Source organism: Euleptes europaea, chromosome 16 (assembly GCF_029931775.1).
Source record: "Euleptes europaea isolate rEulEur1 chromosome 16, rEulEur1.hap1, whole genome shotgun sequence".
Classification (NCBI taxonomy): Eukaryota; Metazoa; Chordata; class Lepidosauria; order Squamata; family Sphaerodactylidae; genus Euleptes; species Euleptes europaea.
In genome coordinates this window covers 54,139,276-54,166,925 of record NC_079327.1, presented here as the reverse complement: position 1 = coordinate 54,166,925, position 27,650 = coordinate 54,139,276, and the positions used below count along the sequence as shown (strand labels likewise).

Sequence of the window (27,650 nt, the reverse complement as noted above, 5' to 3'; positions counted from 1 at the left end):
TAGTAACAGATTTTATTTCAAAACCGTTCTTAAGATAAAAGGATTAGATCAGTAAATACAAAATTCCCTAGTCATCATTTAAATCCCTGTTTAGCCCTCTGTTTCTCTCTATCACCCATAAACTGCATGTTTCCTTTTAGTTTTGTTCTTGCTGTGAATTTTTGTTTTTCCAACACTTCTGTTATTTTTGATGTCCTGTCTTTTTTGTCCAGATGTCAAGGCCAACTCCTTTTTTCTCCTCTTCTTGTTGATGTTGTGGCTCCTGGTTAAGGCCAGCTAGATCTTTTTCATAGTTCTTCAAAAAGTTTTTTACTTCCTCCTGTGAAGTGATAGTAAATCTGACCTCTTTTGTAGGTAAAAGTGAGTCCCTGTGGGAAGATCCAGCAGAATCTTATTCCATTCTTCTTCAATGTCCCAGTAAATTCTTTGTACATATTTCTCTTCATCATCAAATGTCGTGGGATATCCTTAAGAATGATAAGAGGATTTCCATTCACAGACAAAGGATTATCATAGAGGGTTTGCATAATATAATCTTTCATCCTTATATCATAAAAGGAAATCATAATATCTCTTGCCTTTGTCTTCTCCAGACTGGTGGGTAAAGGAATTCTATATACTTTGTTTATTGCATAATCCAGATCTTGTTCACTTATATGAATCAGGTCAGCCAATGATTTTATGATAGTTATTCTGGTACATCCCATTGCTTCTGGAAAATTGCGAAGACGTACGTTCGATTGTCTTAATTTTAACTCCATAGTAGCCAGTTGGTCTAAAACATTTTCTTGTTGGAAATGTATAGCTTGAATTTGATTACCTTGAAGTATCTGTTTATTTTTAATATCTTTCTGTTCTTCAATTGCCTTTTTAATTGAAGTATCCATTTTTCCCATGTCAGTTTTCATTGTAGATATTTGAGATTTCATATTTGTAATTTCGCTTGCCAAAATGTCCAATTTCTGACTAGTCTGGTTGGTAGTTTGAGTTAGACTAGTCAATATGTTGGTTAGCTGAGCCAGACGTTGAGATTGTTGCTCATATTGTTTAGTAAAGGCATCCATGTGTTTTGTTAACATTTCCTGTATTTTCTCGTCGGCCTTTCCCATGTTTATTTCTGAAAATAGTTCTAATAATTCACCAATATCAAGAAGTGCTGTTCTAAATATATTGGCAGGGTCCAAGACCTTGTAGTGGTTCTATTCATCAATTATACAGGTCCCGGGATTAAATGGCTGTAAATTCTTCTCTCCGCTGTAAAACAATTAGTGTTGTTGTAAAGGGCCATCAAGTTTTATTGACACTCTGCTCGATTGTAAAAGAAGGGGGTGAGCTGGGCATTATTTAAATCGCGGACCTTCGGCTGTCTTGTTTTCCAGTAGTAGGAATATGTTGCGTGTTGCACAATAAAGACACACTTGGAGCCCTGCGATTTTCCTGTATGATCTTTCCCTTTCAGTCTCAATGGTTTTCTTTGATGAATTGGAAAGACGTCATTTCCAGAGGAATTTAGCCCATTCGCTCCCACCCCTTTTAACACCTCGGCTTCTAATTGGTAGCTAGAGTGTCTGTCAGCCGTCCCGTTTGTTATGCCAAAGTGGAGATCGAATAGATAAGGCTCCTGCCATTCAACTATAGTCTTTTTAAACAAACAAAGTCACTTATATTCTGGACAGAGAGATGCAGATTGCATTGATGATTGTTACGATCTTCCAGAGCTTCAATTTCAAGGTAAAGACAAAAGAATTCTTGCAACTTACACAGATGTTGGATGATAAGGTTACGGTGATGATAATTTTCTTAGATGGTGATTGAAGGGGGAGGACTGAACCTTGATTACCCATGAAATGTTCCGGCGATGACTTTCCCTTGCCCGCAGGACCGGCATCAAAACTTCCGAGGGGCTTAGAAGCCTCCCTCGGAGAGTTCTGGAGGTCAAACCGCATAAGTGGCTGCAGGGAATTCCTGCTTCCCAAGTCCACTGTTTAGGACTGGGTTGAGGTGCTAGTTAGCACCCCAATTTGAACATTTCTTGGATTGTTCCTGGAGAGTCCAGGAAACATGGCGCTCAGCCCAGCTGCCCCAGCAGGAAGTTCTGTTTTGCAGCTAGTTCTGAATGCAATAACTAAGTTACTAAATGGGACCCACTGTAAAGAACATATTCTATTGTTTTTGTTTTTTGTTAAACTTTACTACTGCTAGTTTGTTTCCAGATTCACTTCAGCAAGTTGATTAAAGCTCAGTGATCTGGGAACATCTTTTCCCATATGGATCTTCCAATTCTGCTCCAGGTACCTTTCAAAGTTAGGTAGGTGGTGACTCAAGAAAAGACCATTTCTGTGGAAGCATCCTTGTTGTGGAATACCCTTTTTCACATGTAAATTTACATCTAGCATCAGTCATGTGAAAAAGTAGTGCTGGTGTTTTTGGTTAATTTTCAGAACAACATAATTCACAATAAAGTTAACTATCAGAAACTTTTTAAAAATACATGAAGTTTTTTATTATATAGTATTTCAGGATGTGCATGGAATCTTGCATATTTGCTACTGTAAATGCAACACATTAGCTCCAACTCCCTGAACAAAATCTCACCTCTACTAAGAACTTGTTATGTGATCTTTGGACCATTAATACCTCATTCTCAGCCTTAATAGTGCTTAGTGATACTTGCCTAACTGGCATCCTGGACTTATCTAAAATCTGTATATTTTGTCACCACTGTTTCATATACTAGAATTTAAACAGTTGCTATGCAATGGAAAATTATAGTTTACTATGACCAATTCATGCATAAATCATGATCTGGCCACAGCTACCTGCATCTAAATTTTGTTACTGCAGTGTTCTCTATGTGGGGCTTCTTTTGAAGATTCAGAAGCTTCAATTAGTACAAAATGCTGTAGCAAGACTGCTTTCTGATATGAGTTAGAGAGACCATATCTTGCCAACTGGAAGGAACTAAGCAGTGGGGTCTGAGAAGGATCACTTCCTGATGCTATTTATTTTTTCATAAATGATCTGGAATTGGGGATGAGCAGTGTAGTGGCCAGGTTTGCAGGTAATACCCGGTTGTCCAGATGGTGAAAATATTGAAACAAAAACTCCTAATTTTAAATGTGTGCTGATGGGGTCTGAACTGGCTGATACGGAGAGAGGAAAAGATCTTGGAGCTGTAGTGGATTGTTCAGTAAAAATATCAACTGTGTATAAAGTATTGGTGAAAAATGCAAACTCCATGCTGAGGATTATTAGGAAAGGCATTGAAAATAGAAGAGCCAATATTGTAATTCCCCTGTACAGTACAACCTTATTTGGGATACTGTAGGGTTCTAGATGCCATCTCCTACAAAAGATGTTGCAGAACTGCTGGAAAAAAAGCACAGAGCAGGGCAACCAAGATGATTAAGGGGGAGGATCATCTTTCCTAGGAGGAAAGGCTGAACATCCTGAAGCTTTTCAGTTCAGAAAAAAGAGGACACCCAGTTAGGTTGATGGGCAATAGATACAGGACAGACAAAAGGAAGTACTCCTTCAGTGAATGAGTGGTTAATTTGTGGAATTCACTGCCTGTCGATGTATTGAAAACCATGAGGTGATTAGTCAGATTCATGAAGAGCAGGTCCATCAATATCTATCTCTAAAGGGAACTCACATATGCAGAAGCAATACATTTCTGAATGTCAGTGCTAGAAGCCTTGGTTTCTGTGTCCTGCATTTTGGCTTTCCATGGCATATGATTGGCCACTGTGTTAAATAGGATGCTAGTCTAGATGGAACTCTAGTGTGACCTAAAACTCCAAAATGTCTGCACAAGCTGCCATATCACTTCCTGGGTCAGTTCAAAGTAGTACCTTTAAAACCCAAGATTGTCTGAAACTCTGGGTATTGGAAGGGCTGCTTTCTCCTATATGAATTTGTCCCTGTAAAAATCTACTTCATAAGCTGTGATCTCATCTTCAGAGCTAAGGTGATTAAGTACTAGAGTTGGGGCTTTCCTTGGTGTGGTGCTTTGTTCATGGAACTCTTCCCACTGAGTTGACCTTGTACCAAATTAGTTGAGCTTTAGGCACCAGAAAAAAACATACTTCCTGGGGAGTTTTCACTGTATGTAAGCATTGTATTTTTCCCCTTGCTTTATTATTAAATTTTACTATTCTGCATTTTTAATTCATTTTACTTAGAAAATTCTGTGGCCTCTCTCCAGAGAATCTGCTCACAATGGCTTACAAAGTAAAACATAATAAAAACATAAAATGCTTGGCTATGAGTGGAGATAAAGTTGTACTTTGGTCTTCTCAATCCAAAAAACAAGAACAAAATCCATTTAATACTTTTACAGCCCATCCCTCACTTTGAGAGCTGAACTTCTTTAGGAGGAGAGCAGGGGCCCATGCCGGCGTCTGTGCCCCTTGTACCAGCATCTGTGCTACTTGTGCCAGCAAGACTAGCACAGATGCTGGCGTAGGGCCTCTCACATGGCCCTCGTTACACTACTGTGGCAGCACTGCCCTGGGACACCAACTTCCTGGGGGGTATTCTGAGGACGGTCCAGGGGAGCAGCAACTTTTAGGCCCTTTCAGGCCGGAAACACCCCCTTTGCCCTCACCTTGATTTACACCACCTTTTTAGATCATTTCATTCATTCATTCATTCATTCATAAACCTTTAATGGCATATAAATTGTTACAATTGATACGAACAATGGTCATAAATCTTAAAACCGATAAGATAAAATCATAGCCAGTAACATCAGATATCAGAGGTTATACGTTTTTGGACATTTAGAACTTCTACTAAAAAATTGGCGACATCCACAGTAACCTCTGGAACTGAATCATTCATTAAAAATTGACATTTAGCTTTATTAGACAGGTAAAACTTGGGATGTAACCAGTTTTTTAACCATTTTCTACGAGGTGTTTCATATAGAGGGCAATCACATAAAATATGTTCAATTGTATCCAAGGAATTTGATCATGTTCAATTGTATCCAAGGAATTTAGATCATGTACTACCATGGAACCCTATGGAGCATTCCACGGGGCTTGAGGGTGAGGGCAGTATTTTGGCTTCTGTGGTGGGGGATGAATCCTCCTTTGGAGTGGTGCTGCCTCCAGCCACCAGCTCAGCTCTCCCCCTCAGGAATGGGCAGTTTATCAGGACCAGCAAAACTGACATACAACATTGTGCGAGCTTTTGAGCTCACCAGAAATCTTCATCCTGCTGGATGTTAAACAATTTTAAAAAGATATAAGGTTCAAGAGCAGATTGGGGGCATGATATTAGGATCTGATTTTGCACCTAACTTCTGTGAGATTCAAGAAGACAATTAATTTTATTGGTGGTGTGATATAGTCCAGAAAAATAAGACCTCTTAAAATGAAAAGTTTAATTAGCTACTTTGGGCTACATCTATTCACAGTTCTCTCTTTAGGAGTAACATTGGTTTGGATCCCACCTCACTTTCCGTGGGCACAAGGGGAGGTGATTTTCTCCACTTGTTCCCTCTTGCAGCAGACAAAAACATCCACTGAAATGCTGTTCCTGGGAAATGGGAGATCCCCAGGAATAGCTTAGGGAGGGGAACTGGAGGTCTCCATGGGAGGGGAACTGGAGGTCTCCATGGGAGGGGCGATCAGCAAGAATTGCCCCCCTTTGTACTCACATATCTTTACCTTAGTTTATTGATACGATCTGTTTGACCAGCCAAAAGTTATACATAAAATTATCTGACTTAATAAAACTGCAAAACTAATATAAATTACAAAATTAGATAAAAGTCTAATGCTATTAAAATGTAAGATTTTAAAACAAATCACAATAATTAACTTAACGTCTTAATATTTCTGAAAATAGAGCAAAGTCAAGTAATTTTTTTTCCATTCTATTTTTTTGAGTTTTGATTGCGATGGCACAGAATTTGGGGGTCGGGAGTGAAAAGTGTGGAGTATCACCCATCAGGAGCCACTTAGTCAGGAATTCTACTGGTTTATCAGGGAATTCACTGATCAGGGGAGCAATGAATTTGATACGGGCCTCATGATAGAATGAACAGCTGAACAATACATGTTCGGTGGTTTCGATGTCTCCTGACCTGCAAGGGCATAGCCTTTCTGATCTTGGCGTCTTCTTGTATTTTCCTTCGAGGACAGCCGAGGGCAGGGCATGACATCTGGCTGGAGTGTAGGCCTTCCTATAGCTAATAATTTCCAAATGGGAGAAATATGCTGCAGGGGTAACTAGATATCTAGATTTTTCTGGAGCCAAGAAGAAGGGTGATTTCCCCAGGTCTGCCTGACGTTTGGCATCTTTAACCCTTTGCTTCAAAAAGCTTGCTGTTTGTTCTAACCCCATGGCTAATAGGGAAGATGGAGAAAGGCCCAGCCAGGCCAATTTGTTGAGAACCTCCTTTAGCCAAGATGATTTAAATTTATCCTGCGCTAACAGGGGTAGCAAGCCTTGGGGGTTAAGGTTTAGCTGAAGCCATGCAATGATAGAAGCCACACAAACCCTTGCCTCCACCCTCACCAATCCTGCCTCCAATCTGGCTGTGGCCTTTGATACACAGTGAGGTAGATGTAAGGCTGCTCTCAAGAATTTGGATTGAACACATTCCAGTGGAACAAAGGTGGATGAGGGTGGCCCAAGTATAGTCCCGTACATCGGTTGAGCCAATGATTTTGCCTGGTATAGTTTAAGTGTGGTTGGCAGGAAGTGTCCTTCCCTGGTTCTTAGAAATTTTACTATATTTAGGGCAGATTTTTGCCCTATCGCTGCTGCATGCTCACTGTGAGCTTTTCTAGAGCCAGAAGCATGTATCACCACACCTAGGTATTTGAATTTGGTTACCTGTTCTATTCTATGATTATTGATGCTCCATGAGTGCATTTTATCCACATATACCCACATGATCCAAGCCAGTCTGTATTTCAGGAAAGACTGCTTGATCAGAATATGCACCAGCTTTAACTGTTTTCCCCAGCCTCCAGCACTATCATAAACTATTCTGCAGCATTCAATAGTATAATAATTATATGAAGATTTATATGTTGCCTTCACAAGCCAGTCATACTTATGCTATTGTTAAATTTATTTTTAATTTGGTGAGTTTAATTTTAATGCAGCATGAAGGAATAAACTCTTTTGGGGCTGAACAAGAATCAGTGTCCATAACAGCATATTGCTGAGCTGGCTGGTCTAGGCAGTGAATCAGAATATGCTTGCATGTATTATATCCAGTTGTTCTCATTAGCTTTGAACTTTCTACAGCTATCTTTTCATCGATCAGAAGCTGAATTTAGGAATTCAATCCTCTGATCATATCAGAATTTCCAACCAAACCTTCAGGATATAAATATTTTATATGCACTGTATTGCATTTGTGAGGTTGAAGCCTCAAGTTGACTGAGTTAGGTAGATGGCATAAAATGTTCAGACACTCTGAGAAAGAAGCACTTTTTCAGATCAGATTTTGTGAGGGAAAGAAAAGGTGATTTCATTTTGACTGCAACTTCACATAGAAGATAGCTGAAGATAGGAAAGAGATCTTGTGATGCATAAAAAGTAAGGGATTAGAAGCTCTGAGAAAAGACGGTTGAATGGAAGGAATAGTACAAAATAGTACAGAACAGGTGGTTAAAGATTTGGAGTCTCTTTATATTTTCAAAGCTTGATTTGGGTTTATTTAATATTGATATTAAAACTATTTTATTTCCAGGTGTGACTCAGGATTAAATCCTCACAGAATGTATGCTTTATCCAAGGGAATATCCTAATAGGAGAAAGCATCCCCATTTTTAGTTACGTTTTTCATCCACTGAGTGAGTATAGGGGAGAGTATTAGTACATTAAAGGGAACAAGAGAGAGGTATGCTAAAATAAATGTTCAAGTGAGGGGAACCTGATGTACATACCTTTTTTTTTTACCTTGTTACAGTCAATTAATGTAATCATTTGTCTTCCAGTCCATCTGATTTAACTGGATGGCCATGCCATTGGATATTATGCATATGTAATTCCCTCTATTTCTGTAATTTATTTGAGTATTTGTTTATTCTTGAGCAAAAATGCAGTGTGAATTATTATAATACAGCAATATCTAATTATGTGTAGATCCCACTTTTCAGTATCAAAGCATGTTAGGAGAACTTCACTTCAGACAGCATAGCATAACATCATAAGGTACAGGAAGATACAGTGCTCACTTGTACAAGACACCACTATTCCACTTTACACTTCAACCAGTGGTCTCATCTATAAATACACTTTCCCTATTTGAGCCTGGCCTTTTAAAAGATTGTCATGCCTTTATCCCCTCCCCCCCAACTCCCCCAGCTGGTTTTAAAGAAAATTTAGGATCTAGTCACCAGTTCTCACTCACACAGGGAGATCTAATCCTTCCTCGAAACTGATTTCTCATGTCTGATCTGGCCTGTCTCTCTGTGTTTGTCTCTATCGCATGTACATAGTAGGTGAGGCTATTGTGTTAAGGGCAGAACAAATTCTGTGGCTCCGTCACTATCGTCTCCCAGTTTGTACAGTTCTGTCACCTTCCAGCAAGGACAAACAAAATGTTTGCTTTTGTCCCATGCAGGAGGAGCATGAATCCTATTGTCAGGTGTGGGAATATAGCCTGAACCCATCATTCATCCTATGACAGCAACAGGAAACTGACAGCAACAGGGAAATTAGTCCTGTGCCATCATTACAATTTTGGTGCTCCAAACTTGTATAATAGAATATACTACTCACAATCCTCCCAATATATGCTGTTTCCATTTCATGTGAATAGGACCTTGAACGTATTTTCCAGCTTAAATGTGCCAAAGCTCAAAAATACATGCTTTGCGCTTTTCACATGAAATGGTAACAAGAGGGTTGCACAGCTTGATCTCTCCATTATGCACAGTTGGACAATGACTGACCAGGATGATGGTCAAGTTTGGAATGTTTCTGATCATTCCCAAATGTCAGTGCTTTAGCTGCATTGAACATTGAATGGGATTAGATTCCAATTTTGATTTTTTATCATTCCATGATACATTCATAGTACATAATGATTGGAGAAATAGGGACATGAGAGAAGGGTTGGTGAAAAATAACAGCTTGAGGAAAGGGGCAGTAAAGAAGAAACAAATGAACCAACAATGAACTTCTAATCAGAGAGAGTACTTAGAAGATGTCATAAGATAAGGAATGTTATGGATGAAGAAGGAAGGAGTATTTGACAAAATGGAAAAGAGACAAGCTGACTAAAAGAAATGGGACAAATTGTCTGAATAAAAAACAAGAATTTACATGACTAAAAATGCATGTGATGCTCATCCGCTATATCAGTCTTAAGATCTGCCACGAGGACTGTGCAGTTCCCCACAATATTTATTTTTGTGTTTCATTGCAAAACCTTTCTAAGAATAGATTTTATTGTAGTAGCATTAGGTTTGAAGGAAGGGACTGGGTCTTTAGCATTGTTTATTACGTATGTGTCAGAAAGTGCATTCTCTCAGATGCAAAAAATGAAAATGCTATTTCTGGTTCTAGTAGCAGAAATGTTACTGGCAAGACATGAAAGTACAATACTATTATCCATTTGGTACTCAAATCACATTGAATAATGTGTTCTGGTCACCACATTTTGTCATTATGAGCATTTGTTTAGCATTTGAAACAAACCAATAAAAGTAACTTCTTATATGTTTCATCTATATGTAAATCTCAAAAGAAATAGCCATCCTCAATTTGTCCCTTTTCAGCTTGCATACCGGAATGCGTAATTTAATTTTGGTAACTATGAATGCCTCTACTGCACATGCCAGGAATGAGCCTTTGCATCTTTTAGTGATCGTTTTCCATTTTGATGCTGTCATGTAGTTGCCAAATATGTGAATCAAGCAAAATATACTTAAAAATATACTTAAGTCCTCCAGTATCATTGGTCGTATAGACTCCTCCACTCTCCCTTCCTCTGAATTCTATGAACTGTATACCTGGCAGCCAGGCATCAAAACAACAAAGAGATCTAAATGTTACTGCATGTGAAGGAATGCGTTTATTTTAAATTCCTCTTCACTATAATAACAACATTAATAAAACATACTTGATTTGTGAGCTTCAGGATGACAATTACTAGGGAAAGGGTTTGGTCAGTTAGTGGAGCACAGAAACCTTGTGTGCAATTTTTACAGTGCATTTTCCTGAGACTATGCCCCTCTAGGCTTCAGTAGGATTCTAGGGAAACCTGCTTAGGATTGCACTGTTAGCCTTTTAATTAGTCTGAACTAGGGCTGTGCACCTTTTTTCGGTATTTTTCGGGCTTGGGTCTAATAAACCCAGAAATTTCCCCCAAACCTGAAAAAGCCGAATGTAAGAGATTCGGCTTTTTTGGATAATTGAAAATTTTTAGGTTTATTAAACCCAAAATTGAAAATACATGGCCCAGAGTAGAACACTGGGCTCAGCAGAGTCCAGCATTCAGTTCTGCGCTCCGTGGACTTTGGAGGCAGCCTAACATTCAGATCGCCATGGCCTGCCTTCTCTGAAGTCCACATGAACTTCAGAGGAGGCAGCTCAGAACTCAATGTTGGCCTCTGCAGAGTCTACAAAGGGAGCTTCTACCTTGAATTTCCCCTCCCCATAAGAACGCTTTCAGAAAAGCCTCAGAAGATTGTAAGTTTGAATCAACATATAGAATAAGAACAAGGACAGTTCTGCATTTTTCTATTGTTATCAAGTTGGTGTTATATATTAAAGAATTCTGTTGTTTGGATCTGAAAAGAGTTGTTCTTTTACTTGGGAAGCAAGTACCTAAGACCTAACTATGTTAACCAACCTTCAGTATCCTGACAAAGCCTAACTCAAACCCATTAAGTCTTTACCTATAACGAGCTGAATTGAACTGCATGAAGAACCCCCTGCTCGTGATCACTTTCCAATAGTTCTTTTCTAAGTTTTCCTTTTTAAGCTTTATACTATTTATAGGGTAAAGTGCAATTTTACATTGATTTTTCAAGCTTTTAGTAACCAATTAGGCTATTTTCCTTTACGTGTGTGAAGACTGCATTTGCTAGTTCTAAACAACACATTTTCCTGGAAGGTTACTAGTCAGAAGCAAATAAGTACATTGTGTTGACTGTTAGTCAAGTTTAATTTTTTGTATGTTTTTACCCATGTGGACTTTTCCTGTACAACATTTTCATATCTGGCATGAAGTTTATCACAAGATAGTCATGCTGTTTAGGAACTGGTCACTTGGGACATGCTTATCTTAGCTTGAGCATGAAGTGTGTATATATGATTTCCTTGTTTTTTCACTTAGCGTGAGAGCACGCACACCACAGTGCACTGGGTCTTCACCATGAAAGCAGAATTTCATCCAGAATTAATTGAAAAAGGAATAAAGTTCTACTGAGTCTTTTGGTTCTACTTAGATACTGAAATAAGGTTCCATTTAGATACTGAAGACCCACTAAGATGAATCATGACCACATATATGATGTGATTTTTCTGTTTACTTTACAATTTTGTGCAGATTCTGTTGGGGGCTATTAAGGCATTTGAGTTTGGGGCTGCTTGAATAGACACAAGGAGCAACAACAAATAAAACACAAACCCTGAGTGAAATTCCTGTTAATGTGCAAATATATGTGAAGTAAATGAACAAACAAAAATGAAATACTAAAGAAATACTAAAATATTAATTTTATAATGTAGATAAACATTATTGTAGATCAATTTACTTGTTCATGCTGCACCATAATTTCCCCCTGAAGCAAAACTCAATGTCAAGCTGTTTGTGTGAAATAGCTCCTCATGTTGTAACAGCCCTTGGGATAACTGAAATAACTAGAACTGCATCAAGAGCTGCACACAAACGGCTTGCTTCTTTGACCTGAATCCATGTCTTAGTCCAGTGGAAAACAATGGACTAGAACAATGTCCTTCAGTGTTACTACTCTGAAGATGCCTGCCACCGTTGCTGGAGAAACGTCAGGAAAGACAATACCAAGACCACGGTCACACAGCCAGGATAACCTACAAGAACCGATGAACTCTGACCATGAAAGCCTTCGACAATATAATGGACTAGAACTTTCAGAGGCTACCTGCCCTTTAGATAAGAACAGAGTAGTGCTCCTTTTGTAGATCTAGCAAATGGTTCTCTTTCTCCTGCCACATGATCCCCACTTTCAGTTGTATCCTACCACTCCGCTCAGCTAAGTGTTAGATGAGGCTTTTTCCCTGGAGAAAGGATCCTTGTGCCGGAGGAAGGCTCTGCATTTAACTGAGCAGAGTGATAGCAGACCTATTGACAGCAGTGGGAGCATTAAGCAGGTTTTTTAAATTCTGCCATAGAAATCAATATGATTAAAATAGCTTCACTTTGACCAGATCATGCCCTAAATATTTAATAATGAAACTGGTCCCGTTTTTACATATCTTCCAACTAGATTCAGCATTAGGGTTGTGCAAAACAAAACAAAAAAACAGTAAATTTTATTGGGTCTGATTTTTTCAGTAAGCCCGGAATAAGCCAAATATCAATACCAGGAAGTATCAGTATTCAGCTTATTACTGGGTTTACAAAAAAAAAAAAAAAAAATCCAGGTCCATTATAGTCTATGAGGATTTTTTTCGAAGCTCCTGTGGGGGCATTTTTGGAGATAGAGTCCCCAAATTTGCAGTGTGACCGCAAGGGACTCTCCTTAGATGGTCACCAAAGTTTGGTGAACTTTGGGACGGGTCCAATTTTATGGGCCCGCAAAAGGGTCGCCCCCATCCTCCAGGCTTTTGTGAGCCAAGCTGTCCATTGGTTTTCAGGTTCAGAAATTCAGCATTGCCGAGGACTGGTGGAAAGAGCCAATTGACAGGCTGGTGCCTCAACGTCTGGGGGCTTTGTTCGTATCGGGCGCATAACATGATATCCATGCAAATTAACTTCTAAACTGAGGAAAATGGCTTAAGTGCAAGAAAAATAAGGCATGGAGAACATTTCTTTTTGGTGGCAAATGACATCCTGTGAACAGTCCTTTATTATGGACATCAAAAATTTGATTTCAGGAAATGGTTATGGGGCAGGGAAATGAATCCTCTACTTGGGGGCAATCTTCAGTTTGAGAACAGGTTTTTTTGGGGGGTGTTATCGAAGCCAGCTGAATTATGACCAAGGCAGCTCTTGTGGAGGAGATTCTTCAGGAAGCCCAATAAGTAATTGAAGAAGCTAGCATTTTTTAGTTGGAGGTACATCCCTCCAGCTGGGACTGGGTGAGCCCCATCTTTTAAAATAACCCTTCCAGAACAAAAAGGGCAAGAGTCCAGTAGCACCTTAAAGACTAACAAAAATATTTTCTGGTAGGGTATGAGCTTTTGTGAGCCACAGCTCACTTTTGTTAGTCTTTAAGGTGCTACTGGACTCTTGCTCTTTTTGACTACTGCAAACAGACTAACACGGCTACCCACTGTGAATTACCTTCCAGAACAGTTTGGTTAGACCAAATTGGCTCCAATTACACGACCCCTAGCTCAAAAGGCCTAACAAAACTAGTTGTAAAAAAAGAGCTGTGCATCTATGCAAAGGTGAATAGCCAAACCCAAAAAAGCCAAATAAGTATTCAGCTTTTTCAGGAATCGCCTATTCAACTTTAGGCAGATCCCCAGGTTTTGATGTACGGTAAACCCAAATCCTGAAAATTACCGAAACGGCTAATTTCGGGTTTATTTTTGGTTCAGATTTGTCAATATGCACAACCCTATTCAGCATACATTGAAAGTCTTGCTGCTTAGTGATAATTATAGTTTTAATAAATGGATGTGCATACAGAGCAAAAATATTTGTTTCTCCTAGGAATATGATTGTGCTTAATTGAAAGCTGAACAACATCTGCTTCAGTGTTCTGTTGTTTGCACGCTGAAAGTTTAAAATTGACTTTTATAAACAAGCCAATGTTCATTGTCCCAGTGAGATTTGATACAAAATGGATTTTTAATTCCAAGACAGCATATTGTGATTAAATATCCCATTAAAGCTCATATTTTTGTTTTCATAGCAAAAACTGAGCTCTGATCTGTTTACGGCTCCTGAGAGAACACTATTCTTGTATAACTTTTGTAGACAAATATAACACTTTTTAAATACCTCATATAAATTGCAGGGGTGTGCATTAAAAACAGTTCAGTATTATTTCGGATTTGGATTTATTAGAGCAAAAAAATTGGTATTTCTGATATCCCTGAATTCCAGCAGAACTAATGGAAATCCACTGACAAACATATTTGCCATCACTTCCCCAAAGAAGGCCTCAGAACATGAGAGGGAGGGGGTTTGTATGCACCCATATCTTCCTTTCTCAGCAGTCTGCACACCATCACTGTGTCAGGCTGTTATCTCGGTTTAGATGTTTCCTTTCGTTTCTCTGCTGAACCGTCCAGACTCAAGGACGGCTACACATACCAAAGCCTGGGAACGCCACTCCTGGGAAATAATGCTCTGTTTATGCTTTGTAATCTCCCGCCGTTTCTCTGCCTTATATTTCCAAATAACGGGCAAGACAAGCCATAGCTGTCATCTTGCCTTCCATGCACTGTATTGCCTATTTGACCAGTAAAGCCGTCTGCTTGGAATCTGATTGTCTCTGTGGTGATTTCTGGTTCGATGGGTCAAGAGCTCACATTATGACAGCTATGTCTTCTTCATAGATTCTTTAGTCAGGCTGGAGCCCTGGAGGGTTCGCCTGCCACTCGGATGGGAGCTAGGAGGGCGCTCTCCGAGTGAACCATGACAACTGCTTCCTGGAACCCTGGAGTCCTCCTCGGAGGATCCTACTCTCCTACGGGACATAGTAGCTGAACTCTTTAGAACTAATTCTGAGGTTTGCCGCTTGAGTGGATTGATCCAGACGCAGTGGCAATCTCTAGTGAGAGTTCCCTGGATGTTAACGTCGGAGGATACTAATGCTGGTTTAGACCTCCAGGATTTTGATCAGTTGCTGGATGATGCCCGGCTGGCAACTGAGGACTTACAAATACTAACCGGTTTATTGGATAAGCTTATTGCCCGTGAGACTCTCTCATCCACGGCTCTAAGGCGTCCTGTCACCTCGGGGGAAGGTACCATGGCGGGAGCCGCACCGGCAGGTTTTTCTTTGGTACCCAATGCAGCTGACTGTCAAGCTGAAGCCAAGAGGATCGCTATCCAGACAGCCCTCCTCTTTGCGGATTGTACAAAGGATACCACAATAGCCACCTTGGCTCAACGTTTAACCCCGACGTTCGGGGCCAATGCACCTGCGGTAGCGGTCCGAGTGCAACCATTGTTAGGTGGGGAGCCCGACCCCCTACTCACGCTCCTGGAAACGGAACTTTTACCGCACATTACTGCAGCTGCCGCTCTGAGACTTGAAAGCGCACAGGCTCTCGCAGATAGGGAAGCTGCTGAAGCGGCTAAGGCGGAAGCCGAGGCTCAAACCGCAAGGGACAAAGAGCAGCAGTTGGCTGCGGATCGGGCGCGGACAGGCGGCCGCCCCAAAGACTCCTGACGGAGCGGTCCTCCATTGGGTCTGTCGTTTTCCCCGGTATTTGCCAACTGCTGCTCTTTGTCCCTTGTGGCTTGAGCCTCGGCTTCTGCTTTAGCCGCTTCAGCAGCTTCCCTATCCGCGAGAGCCTGTGCGCTTTCAAGTCTCAGAGCGGCAGCTGCGGTAATGTGCGGTAAAAGTTCCGCCTTCTACAATTAAGACAAGGCTCTACTCCAGTTCGAGAGTTTGCCGATGAATTCCAGAGACTAGCAAGCAGAATTGTGGACTGCCCCGAAGCCACCCTAATTCACCATTTCAGGGAAGCCTTACACCCTGACATTCTGAACTTGTCGTATATGCGGGGTGATCCCGACACCCTCGAGGATTGGATTCTATTAGCCGAGGAGGTGGAAAGCCGCCGGCACTTTATTTCCCTCGTCCGCCAAAGAAACAAGGAGAAAAGCATCCAAAATCCCCAGCCCAAGGCACCGCTCCCCAATCCACGGAAGCCCGCGTGTCCACCCCAGGATCGCGAAACACGGTTTCAAAGAGGAGCTTGCCTCACTTGTGGGGAACTGGGCCACTTTGCGGCAGTCTGCCCACATCACCCTGAACTCTTTCGCCCCAGCATGGCAGCCCGAGCTCGAGGACGACCTCAACGCAGAGGCACTGCGGCCACCCGCAGCGCAGCGCCGGGAAGACCCACACCCTCTGCACTTCACGTTGAGGACTCATCTAACCTTCCTACATCGAGTGACCCCGCCGGGTCCCGGATTACAAATGCCCCATTGGGGGACAACTCTCCTTCTTCTGATGAAGAGAACCCATGGAATCCTCCAGCTTTGAACCTGGAAACCCCCCTTGATTTGTCAAAAAATGGCTCCGGTCTGTGGTGAGTGGAGCGTCTCCACAGACCCCTGCAGAATCTCCTGCTAAACCGAAAGCTCCCACCAAGGTGAAGGAAGTGGAAACCACCGTTTATGTGGACGCAGTTTTACAACACTATAAAGATGGTCCCCAACTACCCGTTAAGGCACTCATTGACTCCGGTTGCAGTCGCACTCTAATCAATGAGGCCACATTTGCAGCACTCAAAGTCAAGTCCGAGGCTTTACCAGCCCCCGTCCAATTTGCCCAAATGGATGGAAGCCATTTCAAGGGGGGCCCAGTTGATCATCGCACTACAGGGGTGGCGATGGGTATTGGCTCCCACTGGGAGCAAATAGACTTTACCATAGCCCCTATCCGATTTGAAGTGGTCCTGGGAATTAACTGGATTAAAGGTCATAGTCCCAGTATAGACTGGGAGACGAACACTATCTCCTTTGCCAACCCCAAATGCGATCAGCACCGACAGCAAGTTGCGGTGCTGTCTCCACCCGCTCCAGCATTAACCTCCGATGTCCCATCACCGCCGTCCCTACCTGATGTATACCAGGACTTTGCGGATGTCTTTAACATTAAAGAATGTGATGCCTTACCCCCCCACCGTGCCACTGACTGTGCAATTGAGGTGGTGAAGGACTGCACATTAACCAAGAGTAAGATTTACCCTATGAGCGCTTCCGAGCGCACTGTACTACGGGACGTTTTGGACAAAAACCTTGCCCGAGGGTTCATTCGCCCATCGAATGCTCCCAACTCAGCCCCCGCATTTTTCGTCCGAAAAAAAGAGGGCGACCTGCGCCTATGCATCGACTTCCGAAAGCTCAATGCAGTTACGCAAGCCAACGCCTACCCTATACCGTTGATTTCAGATATTTTGGGACAATTGCAGGAGGGACGTATATTCTCCAAATTGGACTTAGTAGAAGCCTACTACCGCGTCCGTATCCGCGAGGGAGACGAACCCCTCACTGCCTTCTCTAGCTGTTTTGGAATGTTTGAATTCCTTGTGATGCCTTTCGGGTTAAAAGGAGCCCCGGGGGTCTTCATGCAACTCATCAACGAAATCCTCCATGATTTACTGTACCGCGGGGTGGTAGTTTATTTAGATGACATTCTTATTTATTCAAAAACCATGGATGAGCATGTCGCTCTGGTCCGAGAAGTTCTGCAGCACCTGCGCAGTCACCAACTCTTTGCAAAGTTGGCTAAATGCGAATTTCATCAGAGCAAAATAACTTTCTTGGGATATATAATCTCCCACCATGGCCTTAGCATGGACCCGGCCAAGGTCCAATCCGTCCTCGATTGGACCCCTCCCTCCAACCGCAAACAAGTACAACAGTTTCTAGGTTTTGCTAATTTCTATCGCGGGTTCATCCCTAACTTCGCCCAAGTGGCGCTGCCCATCACCGACCTTCTAAAAACCAAGGGTAAAGGAAGCTCTGCTACATTACCCTCCGCTAAGATACTGTGGACTGATCAATGCCAGGCCGCTTTTGTAGCCCTCAAACGCCTTTTCACTTCGGAGCCCGTGCTACGGCACCCAGACCCGAATCAAATGTTCATTGTGCAAGTCGATGCCTCCGACGTGGCTATGGGAGGAGCCCTTCTCCAAAGAGGACCAAATGGTCTCCTTCACCCCTGCGCTTACTTCTCAAAGAAGTTTGCGCACTCCCAATTGAACTGGCCCATTTGGGAGAAAGAAGCATTAGCCGTTCACCATGCACTTACTCTGTGGCGACAATTCCTGGAGGGGTCTAAAGTACCCTTTGAAGTCTGGACCGACCACAAAAATCTAGCTGCCTTCACAGGGACCCATAAATTGTCCGCGAAACAACAGCGTTGGGCGGATTTCTTTGCTCAGTTTCGTTTTGTCCTGAAGCATGTCCCAGGAAAACAAAACATTCTCGCAGATGCCCTCTCCCGACTGCCTCAGTACCCGGTGAAACTCGATCGGCCAACAGACTCTTTATTTACGCCCGCGCAAAGAGAAGCCCTACCCGTGCTGGCTGTACAAATCCGATCCCAAACACTGCCCCCACAACGGAAGCATGCAGTAGCCGACGCACCAACTCCTCCAACCCAACTGGCCGCCAAGCCGCCTGCAGTCAGCGCACCTCCGCACATAAGCGCTTCCCCCTCGTCGACCCCCATATCTGCTCCTGCTTCCACCGAAAAAAGGGGGGTTCCCGTCTCCGAGTCTTTGTTAAATTCCCTTCGGGCACAATGCCTTATGGAACGCTCCGCTCAAACCCTGCCTCCCGATGTAATCGAACAAGGAGGTTGCTGGTACAAAGACTCGAAATTATACGTGCCCAAAACGCTCCGAAAAGAAGTCTTACATTTGGCTCATGGAGTAAAAACAGCTGGACACTTTGGGTTCCTAAAGACCCTTCACCTGTTGCGCAGGCAGTTCTGGTGGGGGGGAATGCGTTCTGACATTGACTCTTTCATTCGCAGCTGTCCTGTTTGCGCCACAGTCAAGCGATCTCAAGGCAAACCCCCAGGACTACTGCAACCACTTGAAATACCCAGCAAACCCTGGGAAGTGATTGCTATGGATTTTATGACGGATCTCCCTCTCAGCGGGGGAAAAACTGTGTTATGGGTTATCACTGACTTATTTTCTAAGCAAATACATTTGGTTCCATGTGCGGGGATCCCCTCCGCTCAAAAGTTGGCCCGCCTCTTCGTGTCACATGTCTTTAGACTACATTCGTTTCCGCGCAAGATAATCTGCGACCGCGGAAGTAGTTTCGTTGCTAAGTTTTGGAAAGCTTTTCTCAAATTGGTGGGGGTGGAGCAGGGGTTGTCTAGTGCATACCATCCCCAAATGGATGGTCAAACCGAACGTGTTAATGCTGTACTTGAATGTTATTTGCGCTGTTATGTCAATTACCACCAAGATGACTGGGTGGAACTGTTGCCTTTTGCAGAATATGCCTACAATAATGCTGTACATCAGTCCACAGGTTTCAGCCCGTTTTATGTGGTGTATGGACAGGACTTCGGTCCTATCACCCCGGTAGAAGGATCAGAGGGGGAGGGGGATGCCGACATTGCCTCTTGGGCACACACCCTCCGTACAACATGGCCCTGGCTGATTAGCAACCTGGACCGAGCCAAGCGCAAATACAAAGCGCAGGCTGACAAGCATCGTTCCCCCAGTAGGGACCTGCAAGTGGGTGACCTGGTATACCTTTCCACCAAGAACCTGCGCTCCACCCGTCCTTGCCGTAAGCTCAGTGCTAAATACATTGGCCCATTTCCCATCACCCGCCTCATAAATCCTGTCACGGTGGAACTGTCTCTCCCCAAAACTCTGAGGCGTGTGCACCCCGTTTTCCATGTCAGCCTTCTAAAGCCCCATGTTGCTTCTCCACAATGGCACCCGGAGCCGCCTCCTGAACAACCCATAATGGTGGGGGGGAGGAACATTTCGAAGTCTCCAAAATCCTCGATTCCCGCATACACCATGGGGCCTTGCAATACCTGATCCGCTGGAAACACTTCCCCCCTGCCTATGACGAGTGGGTTCGCGCACGGGATGTCTCCGCCCCCAAACTCGTCAGCGCCTTTCACGATGCCTACCCGGACAGACCAGCCCCCTTGCCGGATGGGAGGGGGACTTAAGGGGAGCGGGATGTCAGGCTGTTATCTCGGTTTAGATGTTTCCTTTCGTTTCTCTGCTGAACCGTCCAGACTCAAGGACGGCTACACATACCAAAGCCTGGGAACGCCACTCCTGGGAAATAATGCTCTGTTTATGCTTTGTAATCTCCCGCCGTTTCTCTGCCTTATATTTCCAAATAACGGGCAAGACAAGCCATAGCTGTCATCTTGCCTTCCATGCACTGTATTGCCTATTTGACCAGTAAAGCCATCTGCTTGGAATCTGATTGTCTCTGTGGTGATTTCTGGTTCGATGGGTCAAGAGCTCACACACTGCCTCAGAGGAGGAGCCTTAGGTGCTGCCGCTGATCTTCATCACTGGCTCTCCATTTCTCACCTCCCACCTTGCAAAGAAGAATGTGACACACATGTAGATTAGCTTCATTATTTATGGTGCTCCTGTCGGTTCTTCTGGTTTCTGTTAGACACACAGTTCCCTATCCTACTCTCTCTCATCTCGAACATGATGAAGAACAGTTTTGGTGCAGCTGTATTATTTTCAGCATGCAGTTTTGATTTGTGGCAGCTGATGATTGAGCATCACCTCCAACATCTCCCTGTGCTGAACAGTAAGTAGGGTTTAGTTGAGGCATTCTGGTGAAGGTGGATTCAGAATGACATTAGGGATGGGGGTGAGTTCTGCCAATCAATTTGAGTGACTGCCCTGCTGCTTCTTTCTAGTGACATTTTAATTTTGGGAAGAGCATTTCACCCTGACTTCACAACATAGACTGAGAGACAATGTAGGCACAAGCACATGCTCACTTTACTCACCCTCCAAGTCCAGATCTGGGTAGTTGAACAGGAGCAAGTTGACCTTGAGGAATATCAACTGCTCAACTGTCCAGGGGAGCAGGCATGAGTGTCAGGCATATCAGTACTTTTTTCACATCCTGCCATCCAGACTCAAGGAATGTTATGCCTACTGAACTGCAGCCAAGGTTGCAAGGACTGTTATGCCTACTACTCTCTGTTTGAAGTTCTGGGAACCTACTTTGTTTTCGATATGTAATCTCTCGCCCTTCCTGTGCATCTATATTACCAAGTTTCAGCCAGACAGCCCCATAGCTGTCACCCTTTCCTTTATGCTCTATTATTCTATTTGACCAGTAAAGACCAGCTTCTTTGGACCTAATTGTCTATGTCGTGGTTTCTGGTTCATTTGGACCAAGGGCTTACAATGAGTGATATGGGCTGACAGTTGCCCATGTGGGAGAAAACAGGCTCACTCTGCATGCTCATAGGAGGGCATGAGAAAAGTCTCTGAGCCACAGCAAAGAGGTTCATCCATACTGTCTCATTCATGGCCCAGTAGCTCAGTGCATTGGAGATCAGCAACTTATAGGGCTCAACAAGGTACTCCCTCACCATTGCAGCCACTGTATCCTGTCTTGTGTGGCTCTCACTCCCAGAGGGGCTGAGTGCCCGGCCGATGAGCTTCATCTCCAAGATGATATCAGTGGCTGCCATGTGTGTATGGGGGGTGTAGCTTATCAGGGTAGCACAGCTGCTTTTGCCCCCTGCCTCCGCTGCTTGTGCCAGTGTGCCCTTCTTGGACCGCATGCATTCAGCTGCTCTATACATCCACCAGTCACCAGGCAGAGCCCCCCCCCCTTTAAAATGCTCCCCTCAGTCCTCCTCACTTACTTTGTGGAGAGTTTGTTGTTATCGGGGATCTGATCTGCTGGGAATGTAGGGTGCCAACTTATTTGTATTTTATGTATTTTAATATATTTTAATTGCTTCTGTTTTTAAATGTATTTGATTTGTTGTTATCCGTCCCACTATCATGGGGGGGGGCAGGATATAAATCTAATAAATAAATAAACAAACATGCTGGGACAGCTCATCTCTCCAGTGAATGAGCTGTTTTTGGCAGTTGGATCTGTTTAAATCAGTTGAATCTGAATTCTTCTGCATATCTACCCTCCCTCTTTCTTCTCAAGAGTGTAAAACAGTAAACAAGAAAATCAATCATAGTAACTTTTTTGAATTCTGTCTTTCCTTGACTTCCTTGGAAATGCATCTTTTACTACTAAAGAGGCAAAAGTAGAGGATGGATCTCTATGGCAAATAGTCACCCAAATGTTTATGGCTACAATTATTGCAATAGGTGTTAATGAACACAATCCTGCCTTGAAGCTCATAATTGCAACTGTTAAATGTTTAGGAAGGAACAGCTCTGAGTAATCAAGTCTATCCCATCTTATCTATGTTTGGATTGCATCCATCAAGCCAGAAAGGTATTTGATAAATTAGTTGAGGCATCAGTACCCGAAAGATTACATACGGTGCAACTACATATAGAACTGTACTCATTCCAGAAATGCTCATCCATGGACCATTAATAGTTAACTCTGCTCTTTGAAAATATAACTTTAGTTTTATCATAATTTCCAAGTACCAGTTTCTGAAATACTTTGCAAATTCCTTAAGTGTACCTTATAAGGTGTAACAGTCTTCTTTCCAGTGTGGATCTTGCAAGCTTTATCCAGAGAAGTTCCCTTGAAATTGAGTTAAAAGCTGACTTAAGGTCAATAAAGGCTACAAACAGTTTTCCTTCTACTAAATGCCTATATTTTTCTAATAAATGTACTAATAGTAGGCAATGCAGTAAGGTGCCTATACAAAAACCAGTTTGGTGTCATCTAGCCAAATTTTCAGCTTCTTTACAAAGGCAATTGGCACGCATTGTTCCAGTTACATAAAATAGAATAACTCAGCGATAGTTAGTAGGAGCCTTCTTATTACTCTTTTCATAGATTAGGATAATTATTGCTTTGACCCAGATATTAAGCATTCTACCAGAGTTAGTGATGCATATAAGTAAAGATGCACCACATAACATTGGATTTAATTGGCTCAGGGGAATATCATCTGGACCTGGAGCATCGTCTGATTTAATTTCTTCAACTTCTACAGTACTAACCAGGGGCCATTATGGAGCAACCGTCAATGATGAGGCAGCAGGTCTAGTCTCAACAGTTTCTCTAATAATTAAAAATCTGTTGAAAATGTTTCTCTCATATACAGAATGGAACACAACAATCCAGGGGACTCGGGTTGCTTGCTCCTTAAGGTACCAGACAGTATGTACCAAAATAATTTAGAGTTATTAGATAATGATGCATTTGTGATTATACCCCATGCTTCCCTTTCAGCTTGGCGTTTTTTGCTCATTAATAACTTCTTATACTCTTCAGATGGAAATATGATGGCAAAGTATTGGAAAATTGTATCAATATGGAAATTACTCTGGTATTATGCTGTGAACATTCTGGCTTCAAATCATGTAAGCAGGAACCTGTTGGCCTTTCTGAAGATCTTATTAATTGGGAAGAACTTCTTGTTAACTCAAGAGTTCACATACTGCCTTAGTAAGGATGTTAACAGACAGAAAAGCAGATCCCAGACGTTGACTGCCATGTGGAATCTGAGGAAAAGATTTGTCTTCTTTTCAGCTCTCCCATAAACAGGACAATAGGCCATCCCAGACAGATTAACAATTCTGAAAGGTACGCTTCTGCCAATGGGAGCCAAATAAGATTAGTCTCTCTTTACTGTGAGCAATTATAACAATGCTCAGTCAATACTCAGCCAAATAACACATATTTCCTGGAAAGTGTAGCATGTGGCAGGGGCCTTCTTTGGTCCCACGCTGCCCAGCCTGGGGCAGAAAGCTTGAGATCAGTGAAACCTGCCTCGTTATTTTCATGTACTCAGATATTAAAAGAGTAGAGAATTGAGGTTTTGGGAAATGTGGGACATCCAGAACAATAATATAGTTCAGAAAAGTGAAGCAGTGTGCCTTTAGAAGCTTGAGTAGGGCATCAGTCATCAACTTAAGTCACCTTCTGCAACATGCCATTTTCTTTCCTACAATCTGCCCAGCAGGTACATTCAAGTCTCTGCTAGCTACCTGCTGCATTATGATTAATTGTAACAAAGTTGTGGCCTATTTTCATCCTATTTCTGAGATTAATGTTCTGTCTATATCCCTGGGGCCAATCCCAACACAGCTTCACACAGGCTTCTTTATTTGCATTAAAAACCATTCAGATAGTATGACCAACGAGCACTTCAGGACACTCTGCCTACGTTCTTCATCTGCCCAATTAAACATCCATACTTTGCATCCATACTTTGCCTACATTTTTCTCATGCATTCCTATACCCATTTTTAATATTATCGGGTCTCCATAAAATTCATGGATTCATTTTCCTAATTAAACTACATGTTTATAGAAAATAGTCCCTTAATACGAAATTTTAAAAACTTGATTTTCTTTTTTTAATTAACTGTTTGGATGGTAGAATAGCACAGAAAGAAAAGATATATGTTGCGGTTTAAATATACCAATTGAAGTTGATCACATTATTACTAATGAATAAATGAATCAGTAAAATAATACATAATCAAAATTAACGTTTAGCATCCAACACCAGTGTGCTTAAATGAACATCTAAATAGAATATGCATTTCTTTGAATATTATTTCACCCTTCCAAATAGTGGAAGCACATTTTCCAAGATCCTCTTTTAATCAGAAATGGATTTCTACACCTGTACATTGTCTTTATATTAAACAAGATGCAACAGTGTGCAGTACAATGTGGATCTTTTCAAGACTGATAAATATATTCATCCTGTTTGCTCTGCAAGACCAAAAAACAGACAGTGTAAGAACTATTGAACCAGTGCAACATTTATTGCATCTAAACATGGTGTGTGTGTGTGTGGGGGGGTCTCTATAGCAGCTATGCTAGGAATCAGTCATAGACCTATTTTCCATAAATTTATCTAATCCCTCATTAAAGTTGTCTATGCTTGTGGACATCACTATGGCAGTCAGGTCCACATTTTAATCACTTGTTGAATAAAGAAGTGCTTCCTTTTGTCTTTCTTGAATCAATTCAATACCTTTATTGGCATATAGCTCTCCTAAATCTATTGCCCATTAACTTCATTGAGTACCCTCCAGTTATAATATTTTGGGAGAGGGAGGAAAAGTTCTTTCTATCTACTCTGTCTGTCCCATGCATAATTTTATAAATCAAATCACACCCAATCATCTTTTTTTTTTCTAAACTAAAAAGTCCCAGTCTATTTAGCCTTTCCTCCTATGAAAGGTATCCTAATCCCTTAGTCATTTTTTTGCTCTCTTCTGTAATTTTTCCAGCTCTGCACTGTACTTCTTGAGATCGGTGACCAAAACAACACATGGTATTCCCAATGAGGCTGCACCATAGATCTGTACAGGGTTATTTTAATATGGCAATTTTCTTTTCAATCTCTTTCCTAATAATCCTCAGCATGGTGTTTGCCTTTTTCACTGCTTCTGCACACAGAGTCGTCATTTTCATTGAGCTATCTGCTATGACCCCAAGGTCTTTTCCCCTCTCAGTGTCAGCAGTTTCAGACCCCATCAGCATATACTTAAAGATAGTTATTTTATTCCAGTGTGCTTTACCTTGCACTTAACTACACTGAACTTCATTTGCCACATTGTTGCCCACACACACAATTTGTGGAGATCTTCCTGGAGCTTTTCATGGTTTGTCTTAGTTTTTATCATTGTGAATAATTTTCTGTCATCTGAAACTTGGCCACTGCACTGCTCAAACCCAGTTCCATATAATATTTGAACAAATTAAATAGCACTGTCCCCCACACTGATCCTTGTGGGACCCCATAGGGGTTGTACATATTTATAAACCTGAACCAAAAATAAACATGAAATTAGCAATTTCAGTAATTTTCAGGCTTCAGATTTACTGAAAACCAAAACCTGGGATCTCCCCGAAGCCAAATAAGTGATTCCTGAAAAAGTCAAATAAATATTCGGCTTTTTCAGGTTCGGCTATTCACATTTGCTCAGAGGCATGGCTCTGTGCTTTTCCCCATTTTTCTATCTTTTTTGACTGGTTTTGTTAGGGCCCCAGAGCAACCCCCAAATCTCTCCCTCCCTCTCCCCCATCTTAAGAGCTCAAAACAAGGTATCTTAAGAGCTCAAAATGCATTTCACTTTTTTTGGGTGGGTGGGTCAAATATTCTAAAGTATTTAGAACCATATGTTCATTATTCCTCTGTATTTCTTTCATACTTGTTGATACCTATGGTTCCTTCTCCTAAAATAGTTGTAGATTAGTCAAGAAATTCCTGTACTGGTATGGCATAAAGAATTTAAAGAATAAAGCAGCCAATCATTTTGCCACTTTCCTTACTTGTGTGAGGCAAATGTTTAACAAATGGGTACCAGTTTCACACTGGAGCCACTGTCAAGTTTTACTGGGAGATGGTGAGTTTCAGGTCAGCAACCGGCAGTGCCATGCTTAGCAGAGTTACACCCTTCAAAGTCCATTGAAGTCAATGGGTGAGTGTCCTGGGAGAGTGAAATATCCGTCCACTGGCAACTGTTAGTGCAGGCTTGTGTCCATTTTGGGTCACCTAACAGATGTGCAAACAAAGGAATCAAACCTTGTAACAAACCAAGATGTCAACTTTATGGTGCTCTTTTATTGGCATGGCATTTTACTTTGGCTTTCAGCCCTTTGAGATCAAAAGATGCACAGAAAGAGAGTAAAGACTATCATAATACTGCCTTCAGTAATTCCAGCTAAGGGAACAAACAGTGAGGTCCTGTGAGGAATTACTCCAGTCTAAGCCCATTGGTTTCAGTGGACTCAAACTAGTAACTGCATAAAACTGATGTGTAAGTTGCTTACAGCATGCAACTGTAAGCATGGGCCTTTCATTTTAAGACCAAGAAAGAATATTATGATTGGCAGCCAGTATAGGAAAAGATTGCATTTCTAAAGCACTCTGGAAAGTAAAGGTCAAGACCAGGAATGAGAGAGAAATGAGACTAATAGGTGCTGTAGTGAGAAAAGGTAGACCTGGAAGTCCTCAAGGAAGACCATGTAATCAGTGAGGCGCATAAATACCCTTTGAACAGTTATTTATGAGGCTAGAATAAAGTCTCTGGCAGTTACTGTGTACTAAACAGCCACCTTTTTATTATTGTAAAGGTTTGTATAAGACAGTTGTTAACATTTTTGTTTCAAAACAAAATCCTATTACTTAAAAAATAGAAACATTCAATTTTGCATCATCTGAGGATATGCAATATAACTCCTTCAGCGTCAAAAGCTATAATGAATCATTCCGTTGGTGAAAAAAGAAGTAAAGATCTATTGTATTTATTTTAAGACATAGTCAAGAGTTCATAGCTACCTTATCCCAGCTTATGTGACATAAGTGACTAATGCTTAGTATCTGAAGTACATTTTATTGCTAAAAATTTTACTGTTATCTCTCATGTTCAAGTAGACTAGATGCTAATGAGAAATATCTGTCTTAACATCAGACCTTGTACATGTCTGGTAAAAAAGAAAATTCTCTGTCTACCTCTTACAGATTCTAAATTAATTTAAAATGTGTGGCATTATTTAAAGATGCAGGTTGGAGAATATAGTGTACCCCATAAAATTAATGACATATCACAGTAATAATGGGGGTGTTTATGAAATTCTAAATATTTTGGAGTTTCCAATTCTCTGATCTTATTTATGGAATGGCACC

The 27,650-nt window shown here is 41.8% G+C and overlaps 1 protein-coding gene across 1 annotated transcript in view; it reads left to right on the top strand.

Moving 5' to 3' along the window:
* The window catches only part of DMD (dystrophin), a 1,354,185-nt gene that overhangs the window by 724,990 nt on the left and 601,545 nt on the right, over positions 1 to 27,650 (top strand). The gene's annotated exons all lie outside the window — the stretch shown is intronic.